The sequence below is a fragment of the Hypanus sabinus genome, chromosome 5 (genome assembly GCF_030144855.1).
Source record: "Hypanus sabinus isolate sHypSab1 chromosome 5, sHypSab1.hap1, whole genome shotgun sequence".
Lineage (NCBI taxonomy): Eukaryota > Metazoa > Chordata > Chondrichthyes > Myliobatiformes > Dasyatidae > Hypanus > Hypanus sabinus.
In genome coordinates, this window is record NC_082710.1 from 33,070,648 (window position 1) to 33,088,716 (window position 18,069).

An 18,069-nucleotide genomic window follows, 5' to 3' on the forward strand; every position below is an offset into this window, starting at 1 on the left:
TCCACAAAAATAGTTACCACTTTCTACAGTACATTCTAATAGTGTAATTGTTTAAAGTAGTCTCCTATTGATTCATGGCAGAAAGTGAACATTTTAATATAATAGATTATAAGCTACAGATCATACTGTTTAATAATTCTACAACAATTTGAGATAGATTTGCTAAATGAAATGGTCTACAAGGAAAATTAACATTATTACAAATGATTATAAAAAGGAAAAAATATATTTTTATCTTTGGTGTTTGATTACATAGAGAATCATTGACGAAGCCTTCACTAGTCAACTTGTCTCTGATTTCTGGACCAGGGTTTTGAAACATGTAAGTCAAACAGGAGCATCAGGTCAGACACCAGATTGCCTGCTCTACCACTGACTTAATACTACATCCACAAATTCTCTCTGTCGAGTGGTTCAGTGACATTTAAAAACAGTTACAAAGACCTTTGGCACTGGTAGAATATATTTTGTATGCCATTTGACAGTAAGAACCCCAGGACTCATCACCTGATTCCTAGACACCACCTAAGACCTACTCAGCCTTAAAGATGACAGCAGCAACAGGCCTTCAGTTTGATCAGTCTCAGAACGCAAGTGTGTTCATGCAAAAAGTGCAGATGCCATTTGTTGTGGCAGGATCATTTGATCATGATCCAACTCAGTATTTACAAACACTAAATACTATTTGTACGGTAGTAGCATGATAGTGTAGCTGTTACTGTAATGCTATTACAGTGCCAGTGACTGAGGTTCATTTGCCCCACTGTCTGAAAGGAAATTTGTACATTCTCCCCTGAACCCCGTGCGTTTCCCCTGAGTCCTCCCATTTCCTCCCACATTCCAAATACATACAAACTAGTAGCTGATTCCTTAAGGTTATTATAGCTGGGGGTGGTAATGGGAACAATCTCCTACTAATATTAAATGCTCCCAAAGGCCTGCACCTCAAATAGCCTTGGACAAACAGGTCCAGCTCCTGGCCTTCACACGTCTCTTAGCAACTCAACCCAATGGAACCATTTCTACTGATGGGAGAAGGGGCAAAGATGGGTTACTGGTACCTTACAACCAGTCGCTTTGGGCAGATGTGGCTCATCAGCCACGGTTGGTAGCTCATCTAGGAGAAGGAAAACTCTGATCTCAAATCTCTGCTGCCTTATGGCTTTACCCACTCATGGAAAGGCTTCGGGAGTAAACCCAAGGAAAAATCCGGAGCTGGAGTCCCTAAGGCAGTCCTAAATTGATTCAATGCTGACTGACAACTTCTGTGATGCTTCTGGTACTGAACAGTAGCAGTATCTACCACTCCGTTGGGTTTATCAGATGCATGGAGAGGGGGAGCTTGCTACGTGAGCAACAGCTTGTTCTTCATTTTGTACTGCCCAGGCTTGTGTATCTAGACAGCTAGGACACAACGTCCATGGCCAATCCTGACTCATTCACTCACAAGACTGTAGGTCATGTGGATGTAATTGGCAGTGTGATCTCTTTGGGCCAGAAAGGCTTTTTTACCGTGATATGTTTTGAAATAAAAATAAGATAATAAATCATTCAATATTAAGGGTTTATCATCTTCAAAAAACCACTTCCATATTATGCTTTTACCAGCACTTAAATTATCAGCATCTCCTTCCATTCCTTCCTAAGGTACTTTGATCTCAACCAATCCATGGGTTAGCTTCATCAAGACCTGTATGGATGAGTGTGTGCCTTTAAGAACATATTGGACATACCCAGACCAAAAACCGTGGGTGAACCATTCAGGGCCCAAAACAGTCCTTCCAAGTGATGCGACACTTCACCCGTGAGTCTGTTGGGGTCATATTCTGTGTCCTGTGCTCCCAGCATGGCCTCCTGTATATTGGTGAGACCCAATGTAGATTGGGAGACAGCTTCGCTGAGCACCTGCACTCCATCCACCAGGAAAAGCATGATCTCACAGTGGCCACCCATTTTAGTTCCACTTCTCATTCCACGGCCTCCTCCACTGTCACGATGAGGCCACACTCAGGTTGGAGGAACAACATTTTATATCCATCTGCGTAGTCTCCAACCTAATGGCATGAACATTGATGTCTCGAACTTGGGTAATGGGTCTCCCCCCTTTTCAACATTCCCAATCTATTTTTCCCTCTCTCACCTTATCTCCTAGCCTGCCCATTGCCTCGCTCCAGTGTTCCTCCCCCCCTATTCTTTCTTCCATAGCCTTTGTCCTCTCCTATCAGATTACCCATTCTCCAGCCCTGTATCTCTTTCAGCAGTCAACTTCCCAGCTCTTTACTTCACCCCTCCCCTTCCCAGTTTCCCTTACCACCTTGTGTTTCTCTCTCCCCACCCCCACTCCCCACCATTTAACTCTTCCCTTCGTTTTTTTTTCCCAGTCCTGTTGAAGGGTCTTGGCCCAAAATGTTGGCTGTACTCTTTTCCATAGATGTTGCCTAGCCTGTTGTGTTCCTGCTGCATTTTGTATGTGTTGCCTATTAATTGTCTGCTGGCGGCTAGATCTGTGCCATTCAATACCAGTGATCCAGAACTATACAAGACGTCCTGGTACAACCTACAGTAGGCTATTTTGAGGGTGAAAGAACAATTCCAGTTGAACTTAGAGATGGAATCAGGTGCACATCCATTGCAATTTGCCTATCACCACAATAGGTCAATAGCGAATGCAGTCTCACTGGCTCTTCACTTGGCCTTGGATTGCCTGGGCAAGTGCACCACCTACCTCATACTACTGGTTATTGATTATAGTTTAGCGTTCAGCACTATCATACCCTCAATTCTATTCGATAACCTCCATGTCTGATGTTGGTAGGTACAGCTCAAACGCCATCTATAAATTTACCAATGACACAACTATTGTTGGTAGAATTTCAGATGGTGACATGGAGGCATACAGGAGCAAGATAGATCATTGGTTGAGTGGAGATGCAATAACACCCTTGCACTCAACATCAGTAAGACCAAGGAATGAGTGTGTATTTCAGGAAGGGGAAGTTGAGGGAACACACACCAATCCTCATCGAGGCATTAGCAATGGAAAGGGTGAGCACTTTCAGGTTCCTGGGCCCAACATATTGATGAAACTACAAAGAAGGCACAAGAGTGTCTATAATTCATTAGGAGTTTGAAGAAACTTGATATGTCACCAAAGGCTCTTGCAAATTTCTATAGATGTACCATGGAGAGCATTCTACCTGGTTGTAACACTGTCTGGTACGGAGAAGCCACTGCAGAGGATCAGAAAATCTGCAGAAATTTGTAACCTCAGCAGTTCCAGCATGGGCACTAGCCTCCCCAGCATCAAGAACACCTTCAAAAAACAATGCCTCAAAATGGTGGCACCTGTCACCTAGGAAATGCCTTCCTCTCATTGCTACCATCAGGAGATGGTACAGAAGACTGAAGGCGTACATTCAATGTTGCAGAAACAACTTCTTCCCCTCCGCCATCAGATTTCTGAATGGACAATGAGCTCATGAACATGACCTCACTGGTTTTTCCCCCCTTTTTATGCACTACTTATTATTTTTTATATATACTTACCGTATATATACTTAAATATACTTAGTTTTTTTATTATTATATTTTGCAATATACTGCTGCCATATAACAATTCACTTCATAACACATGCCAATGATATTAAAGCTTATCTCCAATTGCTCAGTGAAGTGGTTTTATTGTATCCCATATTAGATTTATTGGTGATTACCTTATGGCTTCACATTTTGGAATCTATGCCACTGGACAGAAAATGTGCAGAGTGAAATACAGAAAAAACAGAATGTATTATGCTCGTCATGACTTAGATAAGTATCTCTCTGATCTATAGGCCTCAATTTCCACTTGTGATGGTTTTGTGTGGTGGGGGATTGCATTCCACCCACTTCCCCCAAGTAATTGTAACTTTGGAGCTAATTGCATCAGAAAACACAACCTGATTGGTGGACAGGCCTGAAGAATCAGTCCCCAGAAGTTAGATTACTGGATTAGTTGTGATCAGAGTGGTACACAATTCTGGTCAAAAGTGTAATCTGGAGCAATGGAGATCCAGGGCTTCCTTCAGAAGCTTGAAGAAATTTACTTCCTCCTGCTACACCAGCAAAATTCTAAAACACTTTTATTAATGCCATGTTCGGTCTCTTCTGATTGTTAATTCAGGCAGTAACATAATTACTATGCCAAATTAGGCCTAAGGTTAATAAACTAGATCAAGCCCAGATTAAGTTGTTGAGTTAATATATCAGATCAAGTTAACAGGTACTTCATTACATTGGCACAGACAATCAGTCAAAGAAATGGGTGTCGCTTCGAGTATGGCCTCATGATTTCCATCAGATACTTTTTCAAAATATTTTGTCAAAAAATTTGCCAAATAGTTGAGTTGTCCCCAGTCTGCCTTCATTATTGGAAGTAAAGTTTATGGCTTACTAAGAGACTGGTTGTCAACTATCTGAAATCTTCCACTTCAGCTGAATGTCTGCATACTCATTTTCCTCTCACACAGCTTCTTTCTTTGATCTATTTTCTGAATGTTCTTGACAAAAAAATAATTCATACATTTCCTGTCACTTTACGTCTTACAATAGCATGTTAATCTTTTTTTTAACTTCTCCATTCTGACCCAATCATGCATGTCATTTATCCGCATTCATTATTACTCTTTATATCCTGATTTGACACTGTTATAATTATTTTAACTCACTCTTTCTGGATCAGACTCTGGGCTACTTACTAATAATTTATCAGTCTGATTGATTGAAAGCTACAGCTTCTTTCCCTATGCACATAGGTCCCAGGTGGCCCATTAGAAGACTACTAATTTGGGTCTCCATGAAGTTACAGCAGAAAATCACATTACAAGTATAATCAATACCTGGCATCATTTGTTCACTACAGAGGGATCTTGTCCCTACATAATAAGCAGATGTTCAAGCTCACACCTAACTGGAAAAATTGTGCAACGTCAATCATTTCAGAGTAGTGGGTGATCATTCACCCACAGTTCCAATTTGGTTATTCTTCATTTAGGATATAATTTTGATCTGATTAAAACATGGCTAAATAACAACAGTTAATAATTGCTCGTGATATGACAAAGAAACATAATGTGAAGCCCTTTGTTTCACACCACGCAAATAGTATGCTGATTGACATTTAAATATTTGTTTATTTGCAGAAGTCTGTTTTTTATTTTATGCCATTAACTCAGTAAATGATGCATCCAAATTGGAATAATATTGGGTACTTGCTCTAAAGATTGCCAAATGAAATTTATTATCACTAAATATAACATCAGGGAAAAAAAAGAAAATCTCTGGTGCTAAAAATCAATGACCATTCCACTGAAGAAATATAGATTCTGAGGAAGATATATTGAATTGCTAGAAACTAGCCTGGAACATGGAGACACAAGATCCTGCTCTTTTGCCAAATATTCTACAAGGACTTTTTATAATAGCCTCCAATCACCAGAAGTAATATCTTCATTCTTAAGAATGCAGTGACAAATGCCAGTTCTTCATTAGAAACCTGCATCAAGCCATTAAAACATCCCATCACTTGATGGTTCCAGCGGGGTTGATCATTTGCAAACTTCTCAACATTTCAATATGCATCGTATGCTATGCCTGGGGGACTAGGAGCAAGATATTTCTACCTCATGGAGTGGGTCAGTATGGGTGGAGTATAGCTGAAATCTTGCCTGATATCAGGTTCTTCCTATCCTTAGAAGAAGCAGTAAGATTTAAGGGTGCTTCTATTACCCGCTGTGCTCATTCCTTTCAGAAGAATTGGGCTGCTGGTGGATAGCCTGGGCCGATATAGACTGAACTTCCCACTTTGAGCAACATGCACAAAATGCTGGAACAACTCAGCATGTCAGGCAGATCCATGGAAATGAATAAACAGTCAATGTTTCAGGCTGGCACTGGAAGGGAAGGGGTAGATGCCAGATTAAGAAGATGGGAGAGGGGAAGAAGGACATGCTAGAAGGTGATAGGTGAAGCCAGCTGGGTGGGGGAGGGAGGGATGAAGTAAGAAGCTGGAAGGTGATAAGTGGAAAAGCCAAATGGCTAGAGAAGAAGGAATCTGATAGGAGAGGAGAATGGATCATTGGAGAAAGGGAGGTAGAGGGGAGCCAGAGGGAGGAGATAGGCAGGTGAGGAGAAGGGGTAAGAGGCCAGAGCGGGGAAATGAAAAAGGAATGCAGAGGGGGAAAATTATTGGGAGTTGGAGAAATTAATCTTCATGCCATCAAGTTGGAGGCTACCTAGACAGAATATGAGCTGTTGCTCCTCCGCATGTCAGAATGGGAATGGGGGATAGGAATTGAAAAGGTTAGCCACTGGGAAAATTGGCTTTTTACAGATGGAGCTGAGGCACTCAACTGCCCACTGCCTCCAACAGATGGTTGAGTGGTACCATTAGCCAATTTGCCAGTTAATTCATCCCTTTTTTGCCAGGTTTTTGTAGATAGCTGAGTAGATTTGTTTTACACAAAATGCAATAAATTACAAACACCAGAAATCTGAGACAAAAACAAAAAATTTTACAAATACTTTGTAAAGTATTTTACAAAGCTTTTGTTGAGCAAGAGAAACAAGTGTTAATACTCAGCTCAATAACCTTTCACTAGAGCTAAAGAAAATTAGAAATACTAAATTGGCAAAAGTGCAAAGGCCTGGATGTTATACTTGGGTCCCTGAATAGCAGGAAGAGAAAAGCAGAGATGAAAGAACTGTGTAGTGCCATGAGAAGGGGAATAGGTATTGGTGGTGATGGAAGTGTGACCCAGGAAATCAGTGAGGAAGCAATCACTTCGGAATGAAAAAAAAGAGAGAAAAGTGTAAGATGTGTCTGGTGATGGCATCACATGAAGGTAGCTGCTGTTATAGAAGGTGATCTATCGAATGTGGAGGTAAATGGATGGAAGGCAAGCTTTATCCTAGCTTTGTGTGGAAGAGATCTGAGAGCTGATGGCTGGGAAATTAAAAAGTTGTTTTTGAGTCCCTGTCAAATACATAAGAGAGGAAGACACATGTGGGAAGAAGGAACCTATCTCAAAGCACTGATATGGAAAGAGAGTACATTGGAATAGATACAGCAGAACCAGGGAAACTAGAGAATGAAATGGGATGCTTATAGGAAGATGAGGTGCAGTGAAAGCTGTGGGAATCCATAGGCTTGTAGACCCAAATCACGGACATCCTGATATACAAACAAGCTGCCGTAACATTATTCAGCTTAAGTGTTTGATATATGAGCATGTTTGTTCGTACGAATGGCAGAAGAAATTTCCTCTTTCCCTTTTAGTAATTGTACTTCCTCATCAGTATTTTGAGCTTTTGGTGGTATTCATGACCATACTGTGTAGGTATGGTTACTATATCAATGATTTCCAAATTGCAGATAAAATTGACCCATGGACATCTATGAAAGCAGAATCCATTCATCACCAAGTGGTAACCGGTAATCTAGTTTATATAAATCGAGATTGCTTCGATACGGAAGCATCTAATTTAGTTCATGATTTGAAAAAAGGATAGAATGTTTGTACAGCCTGTAATTAGGAAAACCAACAATGTTATTGTTTATGAATAGGGTAACTGAATATAAAAGTCAGATGGTGTAGGCGGGCTGGGTACGCTTTAATTATATATGACATTGGTGAGACCCACGTCTTCAAAGTTCAAAGTAAATTTTATCAAAGGTCAAATTCGGTTTCTTGTGGTCATACTCAGAAAATCTAATAACCATAATAAAATCAATAAAACAACCATGCTCAGCATTGTGGACAGCCAATGTACAAAGAGCAACTGTGTAACTTGTGTAAATATAAAAGAAAAAAAAATAATAATAACATAAGTCAAATCACTTTTATTGTCATTTCAACCATGACTGCTGGTACAGTGCATAGTAAAAATGAGACAATGTTTTTCAGGACCATGGTGTTACACGACACAGTACAAAAAACTAGACTAAACTACATAAAAAACAACACAGAAAAAAACTACCCTAGACGACAGACCTACCCAGGACTGCATAAAGTGCACAAAACAGTGCAGGCATTACAATAAATAATAAACAAGACAATAGGGCAGTAAGGTGTCAGTCCAGGCTCTGGGAATTGAGGAGTCTGATAGCTTGGGGGAAGAAACTGTTACATAGTCTGATCGTGAGAGCTGGAGTGCTTTGGTGTCTTTTCCCAGATGGCAGGAGGGAGAAGAGTTTGTATGAGGGGTGCGTGGGGTCCTTCATAATGATGTTTGCTTTGCGGATGCAGCATGTAGTATAAGTGTCCGTAATGGCGGGAAGAGAGACCCTGATGATCTTCTCAGCTGACCTCACTATCCGCTGCAGGGTCTTGCGATCCGAGATGGTGCAATTTCCGAACCAGGCAGTGATCCAGCTGCTCAGGATGCTCTCAATACAACCCCTATAGAATGTGATGAGGATGGGGGGGTGGGAGATGAACTTTCCTCAGCCTTTGCAGAAAGTAGGGACGCTGCTGAGCTTTCTTTGCTATGGAGCTGGTGTTTAGGGACCAGGTGAGATTCTCCATTAGTGCTCTTAACGATCTCTACCAAGGAGCCGTCGATGTTCAGCTGGGAGTGGTTGCTCCGTGCCCTCCTGAAGTCAACAACCGTCTCTTTTGTTTTGTTCACAATCAGAGACAGGTTGTTGGCTCTGCACCAGTCCATTAGCCGCTACACCATGGACCCACCATGGTTGTGTCATCGGCGAACTTGATGATGTGGTTCGAGCTGTGAGTTGCAGCACAGTCGTGGGTCAACAGAGTGAACAGCAGTGGACTGAGCACACAGCCCTGGGATGCCCCTTTGCAGCACAAAATGAAGTGTCCTTGAAAGAGAGCCCATAGGTTGTGGGAACATTTCAGTGATGGGGCAACTGAAGATGAGTGAAATTATCCCCTTCGGTCCAAGAGCCTGATGGTTGAGGGGTAATAACTGTTCCTGAACCTGGTGGTAGTAAGTCCCGAAGCTCTTGTACCTTCTTCCTGATGGCAAAAGCGAGAAGAGAGCATGACCGGGTGGTGGGGTCCCGAACGATGGATGCTGCTTTCCTGAGACCACAATCTGTGTAGATGTGCTCAATGGTGGAAGCAGCTTTAACAAAATGGTCTGGGCAAGAGTCACTACCTTTTGTAAGATTTTCATTTCAAGGACATTGGTGTTTCCATACCAGGCTGTGATTCAGCCTGTCAATATACTCTCCACCACACATCCATAGAGAGTTTTCAAAATTTTAGCTGTCGTGCCGAAACATCGCACATTTCTAAGGAAGTAGAGGCACTGCTACCCTTTTCTTGAAATTTCTCTTATGTGGTGGGTCCAGGACAGATCTTCTGAAATGATGACACAGAGGAAGTTGCTGACGGTCTCCACCTCTGATCCTGCAATCAGGACTGGCTCATGAACCTCCAGTTTCCTGCTTCTGAAGTTAATAATCAGCCAGTTGGTCTTGCTGACATCGAGTAAAGAGGTTTTTGTTGAGGCACCTCTCAGCCAAATTTTCAGTCTCCCTCCTATATGCTGATTTGCCACCACCTTTGATTCAGCCATCAACAGCGGTGTCATGAACAAACTGAAATATGGCATTGGAGCTCTGCTCAGCCACACAGTCATAAGTGTAAAGAAAGTAGAGCCGGGGGCTAAGTATACAGCCTTAAAGGTTAATTTGCTGGTTGAGTTGGTGGTGAGGAAGGCAAATGCAATGTTAGCATTCATTTCAAGAAGTCTAGAACACAAGAGCAAGGATATGATGCTGAGGCTTTATAAGGCACTGGTGAGGCCTCTCCTTGAGTATTGTGAACAGTTTTGGGCTCCTCATCTTAGAAAAGATGTGCTGGCATTGGAGAGGGTCCAGAGGAGGTTCACAACGATGATTCCAGGAATGAAAGGGTTTTCATATGAGGAACATTTGATGGCTCTGGGTCTGTACTCACTGGAATTCAAAAGGATCAGGGGGGGATCTCATTGAAACCTTTCAAATTTTGAAAATCCTAGACAGAGTAGGTGTGGAAAGGATGTTTCCCATGGTGGGAGAGTCTAGAACAAGAGGGCACAGCCTCAGGATAGAGGGGCACCTTTTCAAAACAGAGATATGGAGAAATTTCTGTAGCCAAAAGGTAATGAACTTGTGGAATTTGTTGCCACATGCAGCTGTGGAGGCCAGGTCACTGGGTGTATTTAAGGCTGAGATCGATAGGTTCTTGATTAGACATGGCATCAAAGGTTACAGGGAGAAGGTCATGAACTGGGGTTGAGGAGGAAATTGAAAAAAAGGGTCAGCTATGATTGAATGGCGGAGCAAACTTGATGGGCCAGAGGAACTAGTTCTGCTCCTATGTCTATGGTCTTATGGTCTTGTGGTGCATCTGTGCTGACGGAGATTGTGAAAGAGATTTTGTTGCCAATCTGAGCTGACTGGGGGACGTCACATGATGACGTAGGATCGAGACATGGCAATCCAGCTCTCCCGTAAAAAAGCAGTAAAATAATGTTTAAGTGAAGAAAAGTTAATAAATACTTTTTAAAAATTACTTATAAACTACTCAGGATTGTCTTAAGATATGTCTCCTAAACAGAAGCAGAAGAAAACTACTATTTTGAAGACAACACAAGTTGGAAAAGAATCAAGGCCGGCCGCCATAAAAGAGCCTCGGGCTCAAGTGCATTTTACCTCCGGCGATACAGAACAGGAAACTGCAGCAACATCAACCGTTTCCAAAAAAAAAGAGCAACAGGAATTGCGCATGCGTGAAGGAAGGGGCATGCACAAACACGAGCAACCCAAACTACAAATCCCAGCTACGATCGGAACTGGAAGTGAAAGTGAATATGAGGTGGAATCAGATTCTCTGGATAAATCAGACAAAGATGAAGAGACAAACAAAGAAGAACAACAGGAAGAGGTTGGAGGTGATATTGGAAATATAAAAAAAACCTTGGTGCAAATAATGCATGAATTAAAAGCATTAAAAGTAATAAAAAGATATTAAAATATAAAGATTATTTTTGATAAAATGATGAAAAGACAAGAAAATTAAAAACTTGGAAGAAACAATGGGAGACACCATTGATAGAGTGAATAAAATGGAAGATAGTATTTCTGCCTGGACATCAGAACGAAAACGATTGTTGGAAAAAGTGGATGTACTTGAAAATTTTAGCAGATGAAATAATATTAAGATTGTTGGACTTAAAGAAGGTATAGAGGGAGAGGATCCAATAAATTTTTTTCAAAAATGGATTCTGGAAATTTTGGAAATGGAAGAAGGAACCCAGTTAATTGAAATTGAAAGGGCTCACGGGCCTTAAGACCAAGACCTCAAGTTGATCAAAACCCACGATCAATCTTGATAAAATGCTTAAGATATCAAGATAGAGAGAAGATCCTGAAGGCGGCTGCCCAGCGTGCCAGAAAGAGAAACGGGCCATTGATGATAGAAGTGAAAACAGTTCTTTTCTATCCTGACATGACCTTTTGAAGAGAAAAAAGGAATTTAACCCAGCGAAAAAGTTTTATGGGAAAAGTGTTATAAATTTATATTGTGCCACTTGGCAACACTAATAATTTTTTTGGATGACGGAAAAAGAAGATTTTTTTACTGATTATCGGAATGCGGAAGAATTTGCACAAGAATTCCCAAATATTCGCTAAACACAGCCAAAGATTTAAAAGCGAAGCGGATTAAAGATGAAGACAGGGACAGTGAATGGAGTTGATGGATGTCAAGGACAGAAGAATATTTAACTATATTCTTAATTATATGATACACGAGGAGAAAGGTAAAAATTTGAGAAATATTAATTGAGAGTAGTGTTATTATTTTTTCTTTTCTTATATATACTTTTTTATGTTACGGGGGAGTTGGGGGATCTTCGGATCGATTGCTATGGGATTCACGTGTGTAATCATGGCGATTGCCGTGACCCATACAACAGAGGGGGGTAATGTTGTGTTTTTTTTTCATTCACAACATTAGGGGGGTATTTTGTTATTTTTTTCTTTATAATCTATTTTTCTTTTATCTTTCTTTCTTTGCCTGGACAGTCGGGCAGGGGAGACACATAGCAACATGGAGAATTTTAAAAAGTTTCTCCAAGGTACTATGAAAGTTGAAAGGTTAGGTATTACTATAGATTTAAATTTGATTGATATATGGAGAAGAATTAATCCAAAAGAAAGAGATTACTCATTTTATTCAAATAGACATGATACTTATTCAAGGATAGATGTTTTCCTATTATCAACGAATATTCAAGACAGAGTGAAAAATATGGAATATAAAGCAAGAATATTGTCAGATCATTCCCCCTTGACAATGACAATGATAATGATGGATAAAGAGGAATCGATTTACAGATGGAGATTTAATTCAATGTTATTAAAACATCAAGATTTTTGTGATTTCATGAAAAAGCAGATTCAGTTTTTTTAGATACAAATTTACATCCAGTTGATGATAAATTTATAGTATGGAAAGCAATGATGGCATATTTGAGAGGCCAGATAATAAGTTATACTTCTAAAATTAAGAAGGAATATATGGTAGAAATAGATCAATTGGAAAAAGAGATTACAAAATTAGAAAAAGAATCTCAAAGATATATGACAGAAGAAGAACGAAGACAACTTGTTAACAATAAGTTACAATATAATACACTTCAGACATACCGAACAGAAAAAGCAATTATGAGAACTAAACAGAGATATTACGAACTAGGTGAAAGATCACACAAGATTCTTGCTTGGCAGTTAAAAACAGACCAGATTTCGAAAACGATGAATGCAATTAGAACAAGTGTAAATAAAATTACTTATAAACCTTTAGAAATTAATGAAACTTTTAAGAATTTTTATTCTGAACTGTATCAATCAGAATCACAATATGATAATGTCAAGATAGAAAGGTTTTTATCACAAATAACTCTTCCAAAATTGAATTCAGAAGAACAGAAAGGATTAGATATGCCTTTTACATTAAAAGAGGTCGAAGAAGCTCTAGGATCACTTCAGAGTAATAAATCCCCAGAAGAAGATGGTTTTCCGCCTGAATTTTATAAAAAGTTTAAAGATTTACTAATTCCTCCTTTTATGGAGTTAATATACCAAGCGGAAAGAACGCATAAACTTCCAGAATCTTTTTCAACAGCTGTTTTAATAGTATTGCCAAAAAAAGATAGAGATCTTTTAAAGCCAACATCATATAGACCTATTTCTTTGTTGAACATCGACTATAAAATAATAGCAAAAATTTTATCTAATAGATTATCTAAATACTTACCAAAATTAATACATATGGATCAAACAGGATTTATTAAAAATAGACAATCGGCAGATAATGTAACTCGGTTACTTAGCATAATTCATTTGGCACTAAGGAGAGAGGAAATGAGTGTGGCAGTTGCCTTAGAAACAGAAAAAGCATTTGATAGATTGGAATGGGATTTTTTATTTAAGGTATTTGAAAAATATGAATTAGGAGTATCTTTTATAAAATGGATTAAAACCTTAAATACTAATCCCAAAGCTAAAGTAATGACAAATAGTCAAATTTCAACATCATTTCAGTTAACAAGGTCAACTAGACAAGGTTGTCCATTATCACCTGCTTTATTTGTGTTGGTGATAGAACCATTAGCTGAATTAATTAGAATGGACCCAGATATTATGGGTTTCAGAGTCAACCAGGAGGAATATAAGATTAATTTATTTGCTGATGATGTTTTGCTTTATTTAACAAACCCATTGTATTCACTGCATAAATTATCTTCTGGATTGGAAGAATATGGGAAAATATCAGGCTACAAAATAAATTGGGATAAAAGTGAAATTCTACCCCTTACTAAAGGAGATTATAGTCAATGTCAACTAACAACTCAATTTAGATGGCTGATAAATGGTATAAAATATTTAGGTATAAGAGTTGATAATGATGTAAAGAACTTATATAAATTAATTTATATACTATTATTGAAAAAAATTCAAGAAGATCTTGATAAATGGATGACATTACCAATAACAGTAGTAGGCAGAGTAAATGCTATAAAAATGAATATATTCCCTAGATTACAATATTTATTCCAAACACTACCAATACAATTACCGCAGAAGTTTTTTCAAGAGTTAAATAAATATGTGAGGAAGTTCCTTTGGAAAGGTAAGATGTCAAGAATATTGTTGGAAAAATTGACATGTAAATTTGATCTAGGTGGGTTACAACTTCCAAACTTTAAGAATTATTATAAAGCAAATCAACTTAGATTTATTGCATCTTTTTTTGATGAAGATAAACCAGCTTGGATTAGAATAGAACTAGACAAAATAGGAGAAAATATACCAGAAGATTTTATATATAAGTGGGAATTTAAATGGATACGGGAAAAGAAAGAATCACCTATATTAAAACATTTGATTGATTTATGGGATAAGATAAATGTTGATGATGAGATAAAGAAATCTTTATTAGCAAAGAGCCCTTTAATTCAAAATAGATATTCCTTTTACAATGGATAACCAACTTTTATACAATTGGTTTCAAAAAGGGATTAGATATATAGGAGATTGTTTTGAAGGAGGTATATTAATGTCTTTTGATCAACTAAAGAATAAATACAAAATATCAAACAACAGTCTTTTTTGTTATTTCCAATTAAGGGCTTATTTAAGAGATAAATTGGGTCAAACAATGTTATTGCCGAAACCTAATGAAATAGAAACTTTAATTCAAAAAGGAAAAATTTAAAAATTTATTTCTTGTATGTATAGTTTGATTCAAAAACAGGCAATTAAACAAGGAATTCATAAGTCAAGACAAAAATGGGAAACTGATTTTAATATTAAAATTGAAGAAACAAATTGGTCAAGACTATGTCTTGACATTATGACAAATACAACAAATGTCCGGTTAAGATTAGTGCAATATAATTTTTTACATCAATTATATATTACACCGCAAAAAATAAATCAATTAAACCCAAATTTATCTGATCAATGTTTCCGATGTAATCAAGAAATTGGTACTTTTTTACTCTCTACTTGGTCTTGTTTTAAAATTCAACCTTTCTGGACAAATTTAAGAGTTTTATTGGAACAAATTATTGGAACAAAACTTCCACATAATCCAACATTATTTTTACTAGGCAATATTGAAAGGATCAAACTGAATAAATATCAGAAAGAATTCATAAAAATTGCATTGGCAGTAGCCAAAAAAGGCTATTGCAGTTACTTGGAAATCAGATTCATATTTAAGTATAGATCGTTGGAAGAAGGAAATTTTCAGCTGCATTCCACTTGAAAAAATTACTTATAATTTAAGAGATAAATATGAAATATTTCTGGAAATTTGGCACCCTTATTTACAAAAGATAGGATTAAATATATATGTGCTCTGAAGATAAAATTATTGGTTATCAGGGGAAAGAAATAAATATATATACTAAAGCTATTATGAACTCCATGGAGCATGTGGGGATCTTCCGATATCCAGGCATTCTTTCTTTCTTTCTTTTTTCTTCTCATTTTTTTTCTTTCTACAGGGATATGTTAGGGGGGAGGGGTTAAGGGGAGGGGGGGAAGGGTTGATAACTTTTTTTTCTTTCTGTAACCTATTTGAAAATTCAATAAAAAAATTTATATAAAAAGAACTCTGAGCTGACTGGCGTCTGCATGTGAGGAAATCGAGGATCCAATTGCATAACATGGTATTGAAGTCAAGGTCTTTAACCTTATTGTTTAGTTTTGAGGGGATGATAGCATTGAAAGCTATATGTAGTTGATAAAAAGCATCCTGATGTATGCATCTTTGCTCTCCTGATGTTTTAGGATTGAGTGAAGAGCCAGAGAAATGGCATCTGCTAAGGACATGTTGTAATGATAGGCAGATTGGAGTGGATCAAGTTGCTTCTCAGGCATGAGTTGGTATGTTTAATCGCTAACCTCTCAAAACACTTCATCACTGTGGGTGTAAGTGCTACTTGACGACAGTCATTGAGCCAGGTTACCACATTCGTTTTAGGCATCGGTACAGCTGAAGCCTACTTGAAGCAGGTGAGTACCTCAGAGTGTTGAAGTGAGAGGTGAAAAGTCTATGTGAATACTGCAGGCAGATGATCAGCACAAGTCTTTAATATTCGGTTAGTTGGCCCATTTGGGCCGGATGCTTTCCGTGGGTTCTCCCTCCTGAAGGATGCTCTCTCATCAGCCTTAGAAATGAAAATCAACAGGGGCATCAAAAGCTGTGGGAGCTTGTGATGGTCCCACCATGTTTTGATCAAAGCAAGCATAGGAAGCATTCAGATCACCTGAAAGCGAAACCCTGTTGCCACCAATGTCACTTGATTTTACTTTGTAAGAGATGATAGCATTCAAGTCCTGACACAACTGTCAAGCATGCTTCAGTGCTTCGTTTAGTTTGGAATTGCCACTTCACTCATGAAATAGCTCTCCAGAGATTGTACCTGGATCTCTTGCAACTTTCTTGGTTGCCAAACCTGAATGCATCTGATATGGTTCTCAGCAGATGATGGATCTCGTGGTTCATCCAAGGCTTCTGGTTGGAAAAGGCTCTGACTGATTTTGTGGGGACACACACATTTACGACTGTTTTTATAAAGCCTGTGACAACCATGGTGTATTCATTCAGGTCCACAGATGAGTCCTTGAACACGGCCCAGCCCATCAACTTGAAGCAATCCCGTAGCCATTCCTCTGCCTCCTGCAAACACCTCTTTGTTGTCCTAATCTCCGGAATCTTGCTACTTAGCTTCTGCCTGCATGCAGGTTGGAGAAGGACAGCCAATTGATCAAATTTCCCAAAATGCAGTATGGGCATGAAACAGTAGGCATTCCTTCTCTTAGTATAGCAATGGTCTAGTGTGCTGGGATCTTTGGTGCTTCAGGTTATACATTGATAGTTATTAAGTAGGGATTTCTTCAAACAAGCCTGACAACTCCTTGACTAATTGTGTCGGGGTGGACTGTTTCTTGTTTGGCATGGCATCACGCAGTATCTCAGGTGTTTGATTTTAGCCGGCTGCTGGTGGTATGTAATCTGTGGTCAGGATCCTGGAGGAGAACACCCTAGGTAAATAGAACAGTCAGCACTTGATTGTTAGGTGTTCCATGTCAGTGGAAATTAAGTATGACAGAACCGCCACATCAGAACACAACTGAGGGTTTATCATGAAACAAACACTTCCATGTTTTGTCTTTTTTGAATCAGCAATTTATCAGTTGAGTATTGTGTACAGTTTTGTTCTCTTTAAAGTAGGATCTAGAAGGAAGAAAAGAAAGAAAACTAACATGGAACAGTACAGCACAGGAACATGTCCTTTGACCAAAGATGTCTGAGCTAACCATGATGTCAATCAAGTAAAATCCCATCAGCTTCCGCATGCTCTGTGTCCCTGCATTCCCTGGGAGAAAGAATAGTGTCAAAATCAGGAAGTAAGTCCATTGGGTGGCACAGTGGGTATGCTTTTAAACCACTAAAATAAAAATAAAATCAAATAAATAAATAGATTGATAGATACATTTAAAAAACGAACTCACATTGTGACAAGTTAGAAGACAATTGTGTGCTATTTGGGGATCATAAACTTGGAAATCTCCAGTGGAAATGAGGTCAGTGACTATTTGGGAGACAATATTTAGTGCCTTCAGATTTGGTTTGCAATTCAGTCTTTTAAGCCTAACACAAATATTCAAAACATATTGAAATTACTTATTTTTTGTTTTGTCTTGGGAAGAGAAACCAGAGTAACCTTAAATGTAGGGCATTTTCCTTTTTTACGCTAACAACTGTATTTTTTTAGTAGTGTTCAAAGGCGACTAATCAAAATGGCAGGCAGGAGCAATTTTGCTATGGTCAATTTTGTACAATCATGTTTCATTAAAGGAAAGGATGGAAAACTGGTCAATCAGCAAGTACCTCTAATGACGCTCCTTTCACACTTCTCAAGCTGCCAATGAGCCTCTTAACCAGTATAAATGATGTAAAAAATCTGTTTTTCCAGCCATGAATTACATAAAATTTG